The following is a 20,478-nucleotide window of genomic DNA, read 5'->3' as shown; positions in this document are numbered from 1 at the left end:
CACGTTTTAGACAGTTTTTGATGGAAGTTTCTAATCAAATCCTTTTAAGAAAATCTATCAAGACAATTTTATTACTCCTTGTAATATTTGTGTTTATTTTTAATATTTGAATTATTACTTAGCACATGGATATAAGAGGCACTTTATTAGAATTTGACAATGTCATTAAGAAAGATACACTTAGGTGATAAGGAACCATTTTTGGTGAATTGTGTCCTTTAAAAAATGGAGGAGGATAGGTTCTTTGGGTAAATTGAGGAACATGGAAAATGGAGGGCCACCACTTAGGTGCCATGGAGAATATGTGGCATGATCTTGACATGAAGCATGGGTGTTTCCATGACTTAGCTGTGTCCCTGTAGCTCTGGAACTGAAGGAACTAGGTAGGAGAGGAAGGATTTGAGAAATAGGCAACTCATGGTTAAAGACCTTTGATTAGGACTGAAGGAACAAAGGTTTGTGTATTAGTCCATTTTCACACTGCTGAGAAAGACATAACCCGAGACTGGGCAATTTACAAAAGAAAGGTTTAATGGGCTCACAGTTCCACATGACTGAGGAGGCCTCACAGTCATGGTGGAAGGTGAAAGGCATGTCTCACATGGCAGCAGACAAGAGAAGAAAACTTGTGCAGGGAAACTCCCCTTTATAAAACCATCAGATCTCTTGAGACTCATTCACTATCATGAGAATAGCATGGGAAAGACCTGCCTCCGTGATTCAATTACCTCCCACTGGGTCCCTCCCACAACATGTGGCAATTATGGGAGCTACATACACTTCAAGATGAGATTTGGGTGGGGACACAGCGAAACCATAACAGTTTGCTTTCCACAGGTGTGTGCAATTGCTCCCAGTGCAGTTAGGAGCAGATATCCAGAAGCCTAGGAGATTTTGAAGAGGCTTATCCCCTCTCATCTTCCTCCCCTAAACCCCACCCCCCAGTTTAGGAGATTATCAAGCTGGTTGTCATTCATTCTCTCTTTCTCTCTCTCTCTCTCTCTCTCTCTCTCTGGCCATACCTCTCTGAGTATTTAGCTATTGTTCTATATACTGGATACATCTATTATGGGAACTTAAATAGATAAAATACTACTAAACACAAAGAACCAAGTAGCCTAGTAAATAAGAATTAAATCCAGAATAATCATTCACTTCTCATTTTTAAATCACGTTGTACTGATCCCAGGTTTTTTACTTTCTGAGTAGTTGTCCATCACTTTGAGGACTTGTGTATGGGCTTGTACTAATTTACTCACACTGTCTTAAATCCTAAATCTGTTTTTATGAGATTTTGCCAAGCAAGAACTCTTGATTACTAAGAGGCAGTTAGAGACAAACCAATTTAATTCCATGTCTTCAATTGTCACGCATTTCTTCTTTTACTCTTTGAAACTATTCTTTGAGTCAATTTTATGGTTCTCAGAAGCCAAAATACACAATTTTTAGCACATAAACACCAACGATGGCCTCTTTTTGAGGAGTTATGCACAGACCCACTCTAGAGTTATGATGGTCCCTGTAGTATGTACTTTCTCCTACTCTAGCAAACATGTAGTTTAATCTTAATGTGTTGTTTCCATAAGTGACATGAAGTGGATAGATTCTCAATTGTTATGTCCACTTATTCACTAGGTAAATTTTCAGTTTTAATACCTTTCTCCTTACCCCTTCCTTTGATCATTTCATGTGAATATTCTATTTGTACGATACACTGTATTTCAATAAATTCCTTGTTGATGTACCCTTAAATTGAAGAAATTTAAGCTGCAAAACCAAATCTCATTGTATAAGACTTTTTTGAAGTATCTTGTATCGACTACATATGTATTTGATCCTGTGGGTGGATGGTACTTTTCTTTTTAACTTTTATTTTAAGTTCAGGGGTATGTGTACAGGTTTGTTATATGTAAACTTGTGTCATGGGGTTTGTTGTAAAGATTAATTTATCACCCAGGTGTTGGTACTTTTCTTTAAAAATATTGTAAGATTATTGACATATCAGTCTGCAGCAACTTTCCTATATGAGGGGAATACAGCGGTGTAATGAAACACATACTTGGTGCACACTAGGCACTCTCCGGGGCTGGTGCACCAAATTCTCCTCTGAGCACGCTACCAAGCATGCTCTGCTTACCTTTGCTGCAGTGTGTGCTCATGCAGCCATACTAGTTGAAAACAGGCATTCACAACAGGATCTGCCTCACTTGTGGGATCAAAATTTTGAGGCATTGTAGAACTGGCATATAGAAAATCTGAAAGGACTTTCTGACCCAGATACTGATATGTTTGCAGGGTAATTACTATGATTGGCAGCTTGATAAATTCCCAATTCCCTGTGGGGGCAATTTCCTTACATCTTTGAATCTGTCATTAAAAATGTCATTAGTCTTCCTTTTCTTCTTTTCAATAACACACTTTACTTTGTAACTATGGTAACCCAGTGCTTCCATTGACAATTAGAGAAAATAGATTTGGTTTTGAAGTTAAATAGTGCTCTAAAGGAACAAGCCATATATTAAAAAGAAAGAAAGAAAAAAAAACTGTTAATTCTGGTTTCTTAATATCAGGTGCGGGGTGTGTATACCAGAAGCTTGCAAAGATACAGTCCCACCACTCTGGGCATTGAATTTTGATTCTAAACAAGCATGAGCACTCAAAATACACAGATATTAGTGATTATGCTTTTAATTTTTTGGAGGATTAAAAAAGATAAATACAATTACATAAAAGCATGTTTATAAATATTAGTTGTAGAAAGTTTTTGGATCCAGTCTATTACTTTTACAATTGAGGAGCCTAACTATGGAAGATCAGTGTTTTGGGATTTTTCTTGCCTAAATTTTGTCTACATGATAGCAAAATAAAATCAGAAGTTGAAGTAATTATCTAAATAACTCAAAGTAGGAAGGAAGGCAGTTATTGTAGTTCATGTAAAGTGGACAGATTTTTAGACAGCTATCATGATTCTGATTTACAAATTGACAGTTTCCTTGGGCAGAATTCACCATTTATTTGCTTAGTTCTGCACTTCGATTTTTCTCTAACTGCACAACTCAAAGCTCTGCTTACTTAATGCTAACACACATTTATTTTTCCTCACACATATCCCCTGACTCAGTATAATTTCCCCATTTTGACTGACTTAGAAGGGAAAAATGTGATTTAACTTTATTCATACTTTAGAATGCATGTCTGAGTACACAGTCATGTACAAGTTATAATATCACATCCAACTTAATCTTGAAATAAGGTAATTTGTGAAAAACATGAATATGAACAAACATACTTGCACATATATATGTATGTACATATACACATACCTAAAACATGTCACAGCAGCTGCATTTTAACTGTACCGAGATGAAGCAGCATTTATGTAATGCCCGATTTCACTGAGTTTATAAATGCTCTTTAACCTTTCTATAGTCAGATTCACTTTTGTGGACAGACCTAGTAAAGTGCATATGTGTACTCTACTCTTGGAAAGCCCCAAAGCTCCAGCCAATCCAAGAATATCAGCCCTCCCTTGATGGGCTCAATGGCTTTGCAACATGACCTTCCAGCTATGGCCAAGCTCATGGCCCTGCAGGTGGGTCCCTGATTCATAAACTGTCCCTTGCAAGATTGGACTTGGGCCATGCAAAGAGTCTACTGGGCACTTTTGTGGATCCCTCCCTTCATGGAGCTCACCTGAGCAACTAAGAAAACAATCATGTGAGATAATTCAGGCCACACAAGCAATGTGAAAGGGCCAGGAAGCTTGAGGAAGGTTTACGGTGGCTGCTTCTCCTTTTGTCCGACAGTGAGATGTGCTGATGTCTGTTGCTAGCCAAGACAGGAACTTCACTATTACCACCTCACCCACCACTCACCTGGACACCCACCACTCACAAGAGGACCCCCTGGAGGAAAGGCTCAGGATGACACATGTTCAAATCCTGAAGATACTCCAGGAAGAAGGTAAAATGGTCGAAGGGGTGATCACTGGGCTTATTGACACTGTGAACACATCAACCCCAAAACTTGGTTCCTGGCAAGGTCATGGAACTAGGCAATTTAGCTCTACTGATCAACCTCAGTCAGAACTATCTCTTGACAATTTCAAATCCAAGGGGGTTACTAGTGCCAATCACTCCCAGTGAGGGAAATGATCTGTTCTACTTTGCCATTTCTGGTTCCTCCTTCTACTGGCTGAACAGAATCATGGTAATGGATGATCTTATTTTACTTGTCAAGGGAAGATGGATTTGCTGCTTCCATGTGATGGGGATAGGGAGGAATGTGCATGAAATTGGGGTAACCCCTCCGGTTATCCAGTCTACAACCAGCACTAGTGGAATAGTGGGAAACCATTGCAACCTTATATGGCAGAAGCTAGGGTACACATCCCTGAGGACCTAAGGTTTGAGTCATATCACTGGAAAATGGACTCTGATCACCTGACCTGTGCCTGAAAAGGAAGCCACCTGGAATAGAGAATGATTGAGGAAAGTCAATGTCACCTCAGAAACAGTGGCAGCCACAGTGACCTAAGATGGCCAACCTGATGCCAAGTAGCTGAGTTTTAGTAGCCTGTTCTCCTACCAGCTGCCAAGAGTAGGAACTGTTCATATCATATCCTTCCAGTACCTGCTCTGTGTGACTTAACACAGCCAGGGTCTATTACTTGCTGCTAAAGGACCCCACTTAGAGTCAATGTACACTTGACCCTTGAAGAAAATGGGTTTGAACTATGAGGGTCCATGTGGATCTTTTCAGTAAAAATTAAACCAAGTGTGCCTGCCTCCCCTTCCACTTCCTCTATGTCTTCTGCCTCTGCCACCCCTGAGACAGCAAGACCAACCCCTCCTCTTCCTCCACCTCCTCAGCCCAGTCAATGTGAAGACGAGGACAAAAACCCTTATGACGATCCACTTTCACTAAGTAAACAGTGAGTATATTTTATCTTCCTTATGATTTTCTTAATATTTTCTTTTCTCTAGCTTGCTTGATTGTGAGAATACAGTGTATAATTCATATACAAGGTATGTCTTAATTGACTGTTTATGTTATTAGTAAAGCTTCCAGTCAATAGTAAGCTCTTAGTAGTTACATTTTGGGAAAGTCAAAAGTTACATGTGAATTTTTGACCACAAGAGTGGTGGACAGGGAAGTCAGCACCCCTAACCCCCATATTGTTCAAAGATGAACTGTATATAAATACCTGCCCAACAACTGGTGAAAAAGCAGATGAGAACTTAACAATTATTTCTTTATTAATTTCTTATGTTAAAAAATTCCTGTGTAGGGCAGCACAGTTGTGCTTGTTTTAGGGTACCTAGGTCTTTCCTCCCAAAGTAAGCATTAAAAGTTAGGAAACATAAAGGGACTTTGATTAGATTGTCATTTACAAATATGCAGCTTTGACATGTGTCTTTAAAACAGGAGAGGTTGTCATCTGTCTCCCAACTAGGAACCTGGTGCTTAACTAGAACTTTCGTGTGGGGTAAAAGAGTAGGAGTGTCCGCCTTCAAATACAACATCCTTAACACTCAGAAACTGAGAGGAGGAGCTGAAGGAGATCAAATGGCTTATCACATTATAATTCCTTACATTTCACCATGAAGTTGTTTTTAGCTGACAGTCTTTGTAAAATCCTCCTCACACACTAAGAACTGAATACATTTTGGTTGCATGTTATAGCCACCTATGTATTCTAATATTTGGTACAAGATTTTCTTCAATGACTTCCAATCTTTCTTGAATATGACCTGTTTTATAAGGTAATCCAATACATATATGCACATATTGTACACATATATTTCCATATGCATATAGGTATACATATGCAAATATAAATATGTAACTACTCATATAAATAAAAATAATTTTTATGAAACACTTTTATTATGTGTAATGTTTTTTGAGGTTTTTATTCCATTTTGATTTGTAAAAATTGTCATGCTACACTTAAATAATTTCACAATCACTAATGGATCACAATCTGCAGTTTGAAAACTTTCTAATGCAAACTTAGAACAACACAGACACTGAAATTCTCAACTTGTGTTTAAAAGACTTTACAAAAAATATGGCATCCAAAAATAATTAGTACTTTATTTAAAATAATTTTCTTTCTCCTCTTAAGTCTTAGATATGTTTTATTTATGTCTACAGAATATCTCATAGAAATTATTTCTGCTCAAAAGCATGATTATTTTCTATGAGTGCTATGGATAAGAATTCCTTAGTTTATGTATTTCATCTATATAAAGCTACTTAAATGGTGATAGTCATTCCATGACGAAATTCCTTAATCAATTAATTATATAAACCAAAAAGTATTCTTATTTTTTAGCCACATTGTGGACATTAAGATAAGGTAAATATACCTGTAAGTATGCAAATACTTTATATCTAACATAGGTCATTGTCACCTTGCAACAATAAACATAAAATCAGTTGGCTAGATTGTCCTTGAACAATTTAGTACACCAGGCCACTAGCATGAAAAAGTGCAATTGATTTCATTTTCATTTGTTCTTATTTTATATAACAACAATGTACAATATATTATATTTTTAATTGTGTTTTACAATACCTTCACTATCTCTGTCAGTGAAATATAATTAACTTACTGTTAGAAAAAGAATGCATATGGAGTTAGAATATGCAATCAACATTGTAAAATACTTTGCTTAAAGATCTTTCTACAATTCATGTTCTATATTGATCTATCACATTTGCTTAGTGGCTACAATTTACTGGTTAGCCTCCATGTCATCTTAAATGGTGTAATTAAATTATTGACTATAACTGGGAAGATTGAGAGGGTACCAATGTAGTTTTAATGTACATTTCAAAATATCAGTGATTTGCAAAGTATTTCTATGGATTGGAAGGGTCAGAAAGAAGGTATTTAATCATTGCTTTCTGGTCTATTCCATAAATATTTATTGAGAATTTACTATGTGCCAGGATTTGTGCTACGTACTTAATATGTAGATGAGAACAAATAAAGCAGGTTCCTGACTTAAGGGAATATTTGTTTTACTGGGTGAGAAAGCAGTAACAAGTAAATGAGTCAATAAACAAGGTTAAAAATGGCGATTTTATTAAATTACAAAAATAAATAGAATAAAATAGTCTATGGTGCTATAGACTAAGGGGGAAGATGGCCCCACAAAAAGCGTAGCAGGATCAGTGCCATCCTCACTCCCAATAGTATCCTTGCATTAATTCAAAAAATGACTTTATTTCCCAAGAAGTTTATTGCCGTTTGCTGGGAAGTTATTGTATTTTTGCTATTGTGATGCACATCTTCAATGACTTTGATATGAATGATGCCTGCTCAATCATAATCAGCTGCCTTTTTTCTTATTTTTTTTTAAGTTTTAGAAATAGGATCTTGCTCTATCACTGAGGCTGGAGTGCAGTGACACTATGCAGTGAATGCATAACTCACTGTAACCTTGAACTCCTGAGCTCAAGCGATTCTCCTGCCTCAGCCTTCTGAGTAGCTGGGATTATAGGTGCATGCCACTACACCCAGCTAATTAACGTAGAGATGGGGTGTTGCTGTTTCCCAGGTTGGCCTTGAACTCCTGGAGGGATTCAAGGGGTGGTCCCACCTTGGCCTCCCGAAGTACTGGGATTACAGGATTGTGCCATGATGGCCCAGCTGCTGTTTTGAAAACGTTGTTAGAAATATTAGCTCACAGTAGTTTTGTTTTGTCTGATGGTGCTAGTGCTATTGGGACTGATCTTTAGCTTTTCCTTTTGGATTAGTTTAATATGCTTTTGGCACAAATAATGTAAAATCATAGATAATAAAAATAATAATAAATTTTAAAAGTCTTTTTTGATGTTGTTGTGAGGGTTGTGTGTAATGCTCCAGGTGCTGTATCAGAGAGATTGGCATCATCCCCATACAGTTCTTTTGTAGACACAACACTGCCCTTTTCTGGCTTTATTCAGTCAAAGCAGACCATCCTTTTGAAAACGCTCTTCTTTCACTGGGCATGATAGATAAATAAAATAGCTATACTCAAGAATAAAAAGAAGTTTCAATAAAATACCATTTTAAAACTCACAATCAAATGGCAGGCCTCATTCTGGGTCATGAAGCATGGGAGCATTCCCATTAAATCAGGGGTAAGGCTCGTGTGCCTGACATCTCTGCTATTCCACACACCGTTCTGCAAGACTTGGAAAATGCAGCAACAAAGAAAAAGAAAAACCAATAAAATGAAAAAAAAAATACTGGAATCATTACTGTTGGTCCAAACTGCATCATTTTGTAAGCTCCCCGCTATTTTGCACACCTTGTAAGAATGTGAGTCCAAACTGCACCTTTATGTAAGCTCCCCGCTATTGTGCTGACTTTGGTCAAAGTGAAACATTTCACGGGGGTTCAGGCCATGAGAAACATCCTGCCTAACCACCTGATCACAAGGCAGACAAAGCCCCAACTAAAGAAACGTCCCTATCATATCTTGCTGGGCAAAGATCCAAGGAACACCATGATGACATCCCGCCAGAACAAGGACCAGAACCACCTTATCGTGGGAACATCTTATCAATATCCCGCCAGGCAGCAAGCCATACTGCCCAAACCTTTCCCGCCTATACCTGTAAGTACCCCCAGCCTGTAAGCAGCGGTGGGCTCTGGCATTAAGCTGGTCCCCCACTTCTTTAGGTTTTATGCTGGACACAAAGCCTGCATTTGCTGTTGTGCCACCCTCTTTCTGTGGTGTGTCTTTTTTTAACCCTTACCTTCCCTTCAAAACCTAACAATTATATTTGTAAATTGTCTCTAGCATCATGCACATGACCTAACCCACCACTGGTCCTCAATAATTGAGGAATAAATAAGTAACTGAATACTTAAATATTTCAGTATAATCAACTGAAAAAGTAATATGAGAAGTTAAAGAATTCACTCAAATGTCTATAAGAATATATTGAAATTAATAATACTTTATATCAGCAGAAATTTTAAAAGTAGGAAAATGAAATCACAATAGCAAAAAAAAGGCAACACACAGAAAATGTGCAAGGTACGTTCAAAAACTCTGCACATTAAATCTGCTTATGTGATACCAGACATATTATGTTGCTGAATGGGAAAATTACGTTGTATATTGGTGTTGAGTACCCATATATTAAACCACAAATTTTACAAATGCCAATCGCACTCAGAACCTTGGTTTTCAAAACATGATAAGTAGATGTTAAAGTTCATCTGGCAGACCAGGTGCACTAGCTCATGCCTGTAATCCCAGAACTTTGGGAGGCCAAGGTGGGAGGATTGCCTGAGCCCAGGAGTTCAAGACCAGCCTGGGCAACATGGCAGAACCCCGGCTCTTCTAAAAATACAAAAAATGAGCTGGGTGTGGTGGTGTGGGCCTGTAGTCCCAGCTACCTGGGAGGCTGAGGCGGGAGGATCACCTGAGGCCAGGAGGTAGAGGCTGCAGCAAGCCCTGAGCATGCCACTGCACTCCAGCCTGGGAAACAGAGTGAGACCCTATCTCAAAAAAAAAAAAAAAAAAAAAAAAATTCGATTGGCAGAATAAATGCTCAGTAATAGCCAAAAAAGATTAACTATTTTTTAAATCTATTTAAAAATTTTTTTTGAACTTTTATTTTAGATTCTGGGGGTACATGTACAGGTTTTTATCTGGGTATATTGTGTGATACTGAGGTTTGTGGTACAAGTGATCCCAGGACCTAGGTGCTGAGCATAGTACCCAACAGTTTTTCAACCGTTTCCCCTCTCCTCCCTCCCCCTTCTAGTAATCCCCAGTGTCTACTGTCCCCATCTTTATGTCAATGAGTACCCAGTATTTAGCTCCCACTTGTGAGAAAATGCGGTATTTGGTTTTCTATTCCTGTGTTAATTCACTTAGGATAATGGCCTCCAGCAGCATCCATATTGCTGCAATGAACATGATTTCCTTCTTTTTAATGGCTATATAGTATTCCATGCTGTATATGTAATTTCTTAATATTCACTTTCTCAAATTCTTCAGTGAATTTTCTCTCACTGTTTTGTCTATTTTTCTAAAGAGGCATTAGAGGTTTTTTGTTTTTTGTTTTTTCTTTTGAGTCAGGGTTTCACTCTCACCCAGCCTGGAGTTCAGTGGCTCAATTACAGCTCACTGCAGCCTCTACCTCCCAGGCTCAAGTGATCCTCCCACCTGCGCCTCAGAAGTAGCTGGGACCAAAGGTGTGCGCCACCACACCCTGCTAATTTTTATTTTTATTTTTATTTTTTTGTAGAGATGGGGTTTCCGCATGTTGCCCAGGCTGATCTTGAATTCCTGGGCTCAAGTGATCCACCTGCTTCAGCTTCCCAAAGTGCTGGGATTACAGGCATGAGCCACTGCTCCTGGCTGGAGATATTTTTATTTTGGGAAAACAGAGTAAAGAGAAATTTCTTTTTCTTTTTATTTTCATTTTTACTTTCATTTATTTTAGCCATTTGAAAATTTTCCAGGAAGAGCAATACAATGCTGAATTTTTCCAATGTGTTAATTTGTATATATATGTAGGGTACTAAGTAACATTTTAGACATTGAAAACATAGCTGGCCAGGCCTGGTGACTCAGGCTTATAATCCTAGTGACTCCGCCAAAGCAGGAGGATTGCTTGGGGCCAGGAGTTCGAGACCAGCCTGAGCAACATAGTGAGATCGTATTTTTACAAAAAATATGTTTTTTAAAAAATTAGCTGAGTGTGGTGATGTGCACCTGTAGTCCTAGCTACTCAGGAGTCTAAGGTGGGTGGACTGCTTGAGCCAAGGAGTTCTAGGCTGCAGTGAGCTATGATTGCACCCCTGCACTCCAGCCTTTATGATAGAATGAGATCCTGTCTCAAACAAACAGAAGAAAACCCCATAAAAACATAGCTAACTTATTATTTTCCCAATTGTTAAATTGGTAATTTATAAAACTTAAACACAGTTACTAAGATTGTTTATATCCAAATTTTTCTATCGCAGACGTGTCATTTTCTCAGCTATTTTTTTCTCATAAAAATCTATAGATAAGAGATTATTTATGAGGGATTATTGTCAAAACTTTTTGTTGCATGTGAAGGAAGCCCAACACAAATTACCACAAGTCACAGAGAGATCAAAGAAAGAGAAAGGAATTTACAAGTACATATAGCTGTACAGTCTAGATCTCCTGGCCACCTGGGCATAGCAGCTGAAATGAAAGCATTCAAATGTCATCTGTTTTCACAACAGATCTACAGATGGTGGGTGAGATGGCTGTTCTCAGAGCAAAACTCACATTCCATCGTATTAACAGCCACAGAGTATATGCTTTCTTTTGTTTTTGTTTTTGTTTTAATAGGCCTGAAAGAAAGTCTAAGAGAGAATTCTGATTGGACATGATTAAGTCATGTATCATCCCTGACCTGCTGTGGGCATAGGGGCTGGATATCCTGACAGTTTGGTTTTAAATCATGTGTTCAGTTTGTTGGCCTGTGGCTCAAGCAACATGGAAAGAGGTAAATATTTAAACCTTTTTATGACTTGGTTTTTTCGAAAGCACAACATAAGTGTTACCCAGTAATGCTATAAGGGGAATCTCTTCCTCCATAGAAGCCACAGTTGTACCGTTTCATTGTATGAGTAGTCTGTGTTGAGTTCAGCAGAGGCAACCAGTGAGATGATGAAGAAAAATCTACTGGATGTGACACCACGGAGATGACTGAAGAGAACGGATTGTATGGAGAGACACACTTGGAAGACAAATAGCAATGAGTTAAAGAGGGAAAAGATAAAAATAGATAGACACGATTTTAGGTTTAACCTTCAAATGGCAGCCTGTAAAAAAAAAAATTAACAAGACTTTGGGTGATGATCCACTGGCTCTTTGCATTTCAAATTCTGGTCTGTGAACCAATCCTGGGGCATCCCTTGGGAGCTTATCAGACATGAAGACTCTCAGGCTCCATCTCCCAGCTACTAAACAAAAACCACGTTTTTAACTACAATCCCATGTGATTTGTACGCACATTAAGTTTTGAAAAGCAAAGTTAAGATGGTGGTTTCTATGGTGATGGGAATACAAATTTATTTTTAAGTGTGTAATTAGTGACAGATTATACAGACAACATTACTGTATTTTATAAACCAACTTTTCCCAAGATGTGTGACATTAAAAACATGGAGAGAGGGCTGTAAAATTGAAAGTTAGGTGTGTGAATAGAAATTAGTTTGGGTTGGGGACAGTAGGATGATGGGAAAAAAAGAAGAATGGGGCATATTTGTCAGCAAATAAAGAAGGGCCAGAGAACGGAAGACAGGAAGAGAATACACAGGCAGTCCATTTGTTGAGCGAGTTTCTGGTGAAAGTTGGCATAGGGCAGATCAAAAACACTGATGGAGGACTGAGACAGAACTCTTCGAGAGAAGCACTATCTTAGGAAGAGAGAGAAGCTGGCTATGACAAAGGGACTTGGGAACAGAGAAGAGAAACATGAGCAGGTCTGTTGTCTTTCAGAATAAAAGGCAAATCATCTAAGTTTGGAACAGCTATGAAAAAGTGGGGGTCTACCAGAGAAAATGCAAGAAACTAGCTGAGATTATGTATTTTGACAGTTAGTGAAAACAGTACCATGTTTTTATAGCATCCTACCACACTTAAATAGTCTGCAACTGCAAGCAGAGAACAAGGACGATGGTAGTGAGAGCTGGACAGGTGGGAGCCTGGAAGGTTGTGGAGTGAAGAAGCCTAGGATGGCAACAATGCCTGCTGGTGCCATGGCTGCCTGGGTTAGGTTGTGGTTAGGTAGGTTGATGAAAACGGAAGGAATGAGGGGTGGGAGTTTGGGAGAGAATCGGAAAATATCCCAATCATAAGTTTTATTTCTGATATGAAATTCTATGAAACATTCTGTACATAGAACGGTAGTGTTGGTGAGCAAGTTTCTAAACTCATTAGAGAACATTGCTTTACCATTGCCATTAATAGAAAATGAATATACAAATTCCAATACCATTCCAGGAAAAATACTATTAATAACTAATAGAGCATTCGGTAGTAACCTTTTAATCTTTTAAAAGATAAGTAATGATAATATTTGTCTTTTTACCTCAGATGATAGAATCACTTTAGGGGTTTGTTAATAATTTGAGGGTTAAGGCTTTATAAAATAATTTATAGGTTATATTTTTATTATACCCACATTTTGCAAAAATCTTAGTTTTCAAATTCTATTAAATTAATTTTAACACTTAAAAAGAGCCAGTAACCAGTGCTTGCTAGTAAATTCATCTTTCACTTTCCCCACTGGGATAACAGTTTTGTTCTTCCTCTCTTCTCCTTATCTATCACGGTACCTCCATTCTTTTCAGAGTCAGCATATTACCTCATCTTCCACACCATGGAGGAAATGAAACACATCTAATGGGGAGTCCATCACCTTCTCATGGTCAATATATCCAACTTCCCCTTTTTCCCTTTTACAAAATGGAGAAAATGTCTCTCCCTCTCTCAAAGCCCGAAATGTGTGTTGACTTTGTAGCCCAACACATCTTGCCTTTTCGGGGAGCTCTTTCCGCCATGTATAGACCCTCTCCGGCATCATCAACCTCTCCCTTTCTCCTTCATACTCTCCGCCACTAACAGGCTTCAATATCCCCCATGTAAAAAATAAAAGCCTCCCAGGGCCCCACTTTCCTCTTAAGGCACCACCATATCTCTCTACTCACCTTCAGAGCCAAACTTCTCAGGAGTCATACCACTGCCACCTCCATTTACTCATTTCCTAGGAACATTTCTTCCATCCTGGTGTAGGGTATGCCCCCAACATGCCATCAAGATTGCTCTTGCTGAGATACCAAAGAGGTGTGAGTTGACAAATGCAGGGGACATTTTTCATTCTTGACCTTACTTCATGTCCTGGCAGTATTTGGCATGCTGTCTCCAAATACTTGCACCCTCCTGCCATTTTCCTCCTAAGTCCTTGGGCGCTCTTTTAGGTGTCTAATGTCACCTTCTTTGCTTCTGCACAACCTCTCGAGGTCAGAGCTCTTCAGATGATCTTGTGAACCCTCTGCTTTTCCCACTCACTCTTCTAAGCTGAGTAATGCAGGCATCAAGTGCAATCCATCAGTCGATGACTCCCAACTTCTAGCTCTGGTCCAGACTTACCATCATATGGCCCCAGACTGGTTTATCCAACTGCTCACAAAATACCTCAAGTTGGGTGTCTCAGAAACATCTTCAAACTTGACATATCTGTAACCAAACACTGATCTCATCCTCACCATCTCTTAGACCCTCAAAATGTTGTTTTTTTCTCAAGTGGCCCCATACCCCATCTAGATGTATGATAAAGTATATGTAATATATTTGCCAGTTTTACATTTTGTCATTTGATTTTTAATTCTTTCAACTTATTCCTTTAATTGCTGAATTATATTGCAAGTTTTCCTTTCAGTGTCAAAATCTCTCTAAAGAATGAATTCTACTAATAGCTATAAATACTTCCATGGAGTGATCTTCTTTGCTTCCTATCACTCGATTTAAATAGGTTAAAACCACAATATTTTCAACTAGTGATTATATCCTTCAGATTTATATAACGTGTTTACCGTATTCCAGAGATCATTGCATCTTTAGTTTCATCCTTCCTTTACCAATATTTCCAGAGTTTAATTTGTACAAGCTATAAACAATGTGAAATACTGAGGCATCTGCCCTTTTCAGTGTTGAGAAATTACTTAATATCCCAAAAGTTTATGCACATTAAAATCACCACCATTTTTACTTTTTGATCTGGTTTATTTTTATTTATGTAGCATTCTCTTAAATATCCATATTTATTTATGTAGCCAATAAAGCAAAAGCTAATCAATTTAACAAATTAGATTCCCATAGACATTTAAACATTGAGTACACACCTAATCAAATAATTTTAATCATTTCATTAAAATCACAGTCTGATAGATCTGATTTTCTTCATGCTTTAAGCACCATAGAAAGCAGACAAAACAAGCACATGTAATGTTACAATTGTTATAATTAGATTGGTTCACTCAGGCTAAGGAGGTCAAAAGTGCTACTACCTGTAATTTCATGATGTCTCTTCATTATCTATATTCTTATTCTCATTCATTTTTAGAGCTCTCTTTCTTGTACATTTTTATCAGTTTTACTAATTTTACATGTGTGGAGTGTTTCAGTAAACTCACGCAGCCTAGAGACAAAGAAGAAGCATTTTAGATTGCCCAAGGTTGAAAGATCTGGTTTACCAACAAATTTATGGTGTGGGTCATCAGAATTTTTTGCACCTTCCAAGGTGATTTTACCCAAGTTGATTACACAACAGGTGAAGTCTTACTTTTAGAGTTAACTTTGCCCTTTACATAAGGAATTGTCCATATCACTGTCTCCAACAGTTTGTCAATATCTTTTTTTTTTTTTTGATAGCCCTACCTTTGATCCCAAAACATCTATTGGTCTGGACATCTCATCCTGGTACAAATCAATCTAAACTTACTTGTTTCATGCCTACCTTCATTTTCAGACTGGAGGGAGTGTTCTCTGCCATTGCTTGTTCTGAAGGAGACCTGGCCAAAGCTAGTTACATCTAACTGTTTAGTTCATATGGCTCTTGGAAATCATTGCTCATCCACCATTTAGTCCTAAGTATTGACTCTATTGCCATTATTCTTATGAGATTAGGAATCCTAGTGTTTGATCTCTTCCACTGTCACATGCCTATGATTATTCCTCACATGTAGTCCTGTACTGTTCATGTTGAAGTATTCCCAGTTCTAGTTCTGTGAGTTTGTCCAAATTTCTTGATGGTGATAAAAAATAAAATTACAAAGTTTCTTTTGATAGCCATCTGCCCTGCTTGAGAAATAGTATCTGAACACCCTCTCAGACTATCACCAGCTGTGACTTTAGAACTATATTGGTCGCTTGGAAATAAAAGCAGGTGTTTTACATACCATAAATATAGTTAGACAGATGGAATGTTTAGAATAAAGAAAAACACTCGAAAACAGGACTCCATTATCTTGTTCTTCCTGAATAATCTACGACTATCAGTAGAAGGTGATTTATGGGAAAACAGGCATGGAGAAGTGAAAGAAACAAACTTTTATTTATGGTGTATAGCAAAATGTTGAAAATAAATGAATATATAATGATACAAAAGCATAGTTAATGCAAAGACTTGAATTACTCTACATAGGTATTAAATTTTTATATTATACTTACTTTTTGTACTTGCTAATGTTTTTTGATTATGGTGACATTTTTGGAATTGACATATCTCCCCACTCTTGATGAATACTCTTATTAAAAGCTCTGTTTGCATTTGGCAGATTTGTCAGATAAGCAGCCTTATTATTATATCATTCATGACACCAGATAATCTGCAGCAACGTTCATAGAAATATTATATTCCTGAAATTTTATAGAGAAAATGTCACTTAGTTTTACAATTGTTTTCTACATGCAAAGCATTTCCAAACTGTGATTTGAGCTGAAGTATTTTCTTTTCAGGGTTATTTTAGAATGAATAAGCTTTTGAGCCTGACAACATGGGGCAGATTGGTTTTAGGTGGGTTTACTTCTTCTAAGCAAGACAGGAGTCAGGTATATGTATGTCTGTATATGGCTGTCAAGCCACCCATTGAGATTTGGATTTTCAATGGGCGGCAGGCAAATACCCAACTATTTTCTACTACATGGATTCTGAGTGTTTTTAGAAACTTCACATCTGGCAGCACATTTTAAAAATTCTATGTATGTCTTAATGCCAAATGGTGATGCATATTGAAAAACAAAGTGTATATGTGCTTAAAAAACAAAAAAAAAGCACCTTCCAATCAGTCCATCATATTCACATGTTAGGAGTATTAACTGTTCTCGTTTGGTGTGTATTCCTTTGTGTGTAGGTACACAGATGCCAAAGTGTATCTTTTTTTCTTTCTAGTACAAAAATAGATTTGGTTCATACTTTCTATAAGGTATGTATTCATCTGCAACTTTCTCTTGTGTTTTTTCCTACTACTAGGTAGTACACCACAGGAAACATTAGTTTTAATAGATTGCCCATGTCTGAGTACACTAAAACTCATATGATCATTTCCTACATGTGGTCACTTAGATTCTCTTTGATCTTTGCATCTGTCTTGGCACACTACAAATATTTCCATGGGATATCCCTCTACAGGTAGTATCGCTGGCTCAAAGGCATACGCAATTAAAATTCTGAGACATTCTAGGCAATTGCCCTTCAAATAAGGCTGTACCAAGATATACTCTCTCAGCATTTTTTGAGAACATTTTCCTCCACACCTTCAATAATTGTGGATAGTGTTAGTATTTTCAAATTTTGAGGATCAGGTTGGCAGAAATACACAAACAGAAATATACCGTGTTTAATTTAGAAAACATATTAATCTTAAGTTGGGTTGGTTTTTATCATTTTAAGGATCGATTTCATCCATATTCAGAAACTCATGTCTTAAGCTATATCCATTAGTTGGAGTCCTTATTCACATGTTTCTTTGATAGTGGTGGCAGAATTATGTCTTATTATTCCTCTTCTTATTTCCTGTCAAGAGAAGAAAAACTCTTCTCCATGGTTAAGGAGTTATGAGCATTGGGAAAAGATTCCTTCTACATCTTTCTGCTTCCTTCATTCATGTCTACGCAAGAGAGAAGGCAGGCATTTTCTCAGTGGTGTTCTCTAGGTAGATGGCAATGCGCGAGATGGCCCTGGACCTGGACTTGGTTCTTTCTTTCTCTTGGGATCTCATTTTGCGTTCAAACAGAGGCTTCAAAATTCTTGCACAGAAGGCTTACCTCCTTTCAGTTTTCTTTTCTATTCATGAAAGATGAAAGGAAGGCTGTAGTTTTTCAAGCATCCAGCTTGGTAACTGGGGTTGAAACTTGCTTTGCTGGTGCCATTTCCCCCAAGATGGACTCTGGGGCCTAAATGGAGGAGAAGGGAAGTTGCAAGGGTAGAAGACCTTTTAAGCCCAATTTATTCTCAAACACATAGCACATCCTACGGTTTGTAGGTAGAGAGTTGACGCAAATCTTTATGTGAGTTCTTACATCTGAGCGTAAGTAACTAAGAGAGGAAGAGAAATATGCTGAAGTAGCACTCCAAGTCTTCAAACTATTTGTGTTGAGAAAAAGAGTTGGTGTGTTTGTGTAAAATTAATTTGACTTGGTAAATTTTACTTTACGGAATTTCTTTGCTCCTCCAGAGGATATCAGACTGGGGGGAAGTGTGCAGCACTGCTTCACAGATCATGTATATAATATAAAATTATAAGCACAATGTGATAATTTGAATTATCATTTCCAATTTGAACTGTACTTCTAAGATGAAGAGGATAAGGAATAAGTTTTGTATGACAAGGAACAGAAAAGTTGTCAAAGTTTCCAAAGCTTTTGTAAAATCTGAAGACAAACGTTTGATAAGAATGCTAAACTTCCATGTAGACAGATGTTTCTCACAGAATGGGCTAATCTTACAGTAAATTTGCAACACTCTCTGCATAATACTAAAACACACAACTCAGAATGAAGGCAAAGTCCATATGCCAGATGTACACACACAAATAAACTTTATCAGTATGGATTTAAATATTAGTCAACATTATAAATAATCAGCCTAATAATTTGATATTTGTTTAGGGTTTTTCTAAAATGAACAACTCATGGAGAAAATTGTGAACAAAATTGAAAAGCAATGCTGTATCTGAGAAGATAAGAATCCCAGTTTCACTTCTAATTTAAGCATTATTCTAAGTGAAGGTAGTATCTGAAGAGGCAGAAAGGCAAACAAGAAATTCATATAATATTCCACTGATCATTCATTCATTCATTCACTCACTTGCTATACATGAATGAAAGGCCAACACAAGAGTGCATTCCAACTGCAATTAATAACCATGTAGAGGACGTTTTGGGTGCAAATTTTTAAGATCTGATGGGAAAACAAAGTGATCAAGGCCACACACAAATTTAGAAAATTTTAGATAATTATACTCTTTTCATTAAAATACAACAAATAAGCTTTCTTCCTTCAGAGCATGTTAATGATACTAAATTAGAAATTAAGAAAATTCTATAATCAATGATCATTGCCTTCTCTTGCTCACTAGATTTATTTACAAATTTTCTTTCCCTATAGCTTTAAGTCAATGGTTAGAAGTTAGTGTCTTTTATGGGTGTATTAGTCTATTTTCACGCTGCTATGAAGAAATATCTGAGACTGGGACATTTATAAAGAAAAAGAGATTTAATAGACTCACAGTCCCACATGGCTGGGGAGGCCTCACCATCATGGTGGAAGGCAAATGAGGAGCAAAGGCACATCTTTCATGGTGGCAGGCACGAGAGCATGTGTAGGGGAACTACCCTTTATAAAGCCATCGGATCTCGTGAAACTTATTCACTATCATGAGAACAGCATGGGAAAAACCCACGCCCATGATTCATTTACCTCCCACCAGGTACCTCCCACAACATGTAGGGATTATGGGAGCTACAATTCAAGATGAGATTTGGGTAGGGACACAACCAAACCTTATCAATGGGGAATGATGCTCTTCTGTGGAACATGTTTTTGTTTGTTTGTTTTTCTGTTTTCCCCCGAGCCAAATGTTCCTTGTCTTTCTGATTTTATGACTTGCAGTTGTTAATTATGGTCTGCTGATTCCTACTATTGTCCTAGAAGAGTTCTGTGGATGCTTAAAATGGATGAAAAGCAGAAACTTTATTTAACCTACTCAGTCTGCAATCCTAAACTGTGTTCTAGGCTTAGCACTGCCAATTTAGCACTGAACACATATACTCTCAGTCTCTCTTATTTGGGTCTGAGCTCTTTCCCTTCTCCCAGGCATAGAAAGATAGTTCTAAAACCTGGATTTACTTTACCTTATCATGTGATACCTATTCCAAGTTTTATTCTAAAAGTCCACTTCTGTTCAGGCTTTTCTTTTATTCTTACCTACCCCTCTTATGATTCAACACCTGACTTGGTTACTTCTTTTTCCAGTTGACTTGGGTAAGAGTGACACCAACTGTATTGAAATTTTCTTCATTGCTAAAAAGCCATGTGTACATTTAAAAAAGATAAATCTTCAGGGTAAGGATGGATTACCCTACATGTAATATACACTACATCAGGCGTAATTGGGTGAGATGAAGGTACCCTAATAGTGATATACCAGTACTCAAAATGATGAGCTATATTAAACACAGTCCTGGAATACAAACTGGTAATACAAGTATCATTGAAGGCAAAAAGAGTCTTGAGACAAGGGAATAGGAGAGCTTCTCTGCATGGGAGGCCGGGTAAGCACTATGTGCAATAAGATGCCTTGTAAAGAAGCTGAGAAGATCACTCTGTGCTGAAGAAAGGGGGTGTATGCACAAACATATTTAGAAACAGAAGGTTTGCTAATGTGGAATTCATTTATTTGAAGCATCTTTTAAATGC

Source organism: Pongo pygmaeus, chromosome X (assembly GCF_028885625.2).
Source record: "Pongo pygmaeus isolate AG05252 chromosome X, NHGRI_mPonPyg2-v2.0_pri, whole genome shotgun sequence".
Taxonomy (NCBI): domain Eukaryota; kingdom Metazoa; phylum Chordata; class Mammalia; order Primates; family Hominidae; genus Pongo; species Pongo pygmaeus.
The sequence above is the reverse complement of the archived record's forward strand: the minus strand, read 5'-3'. Positions refer to the sequence as shown.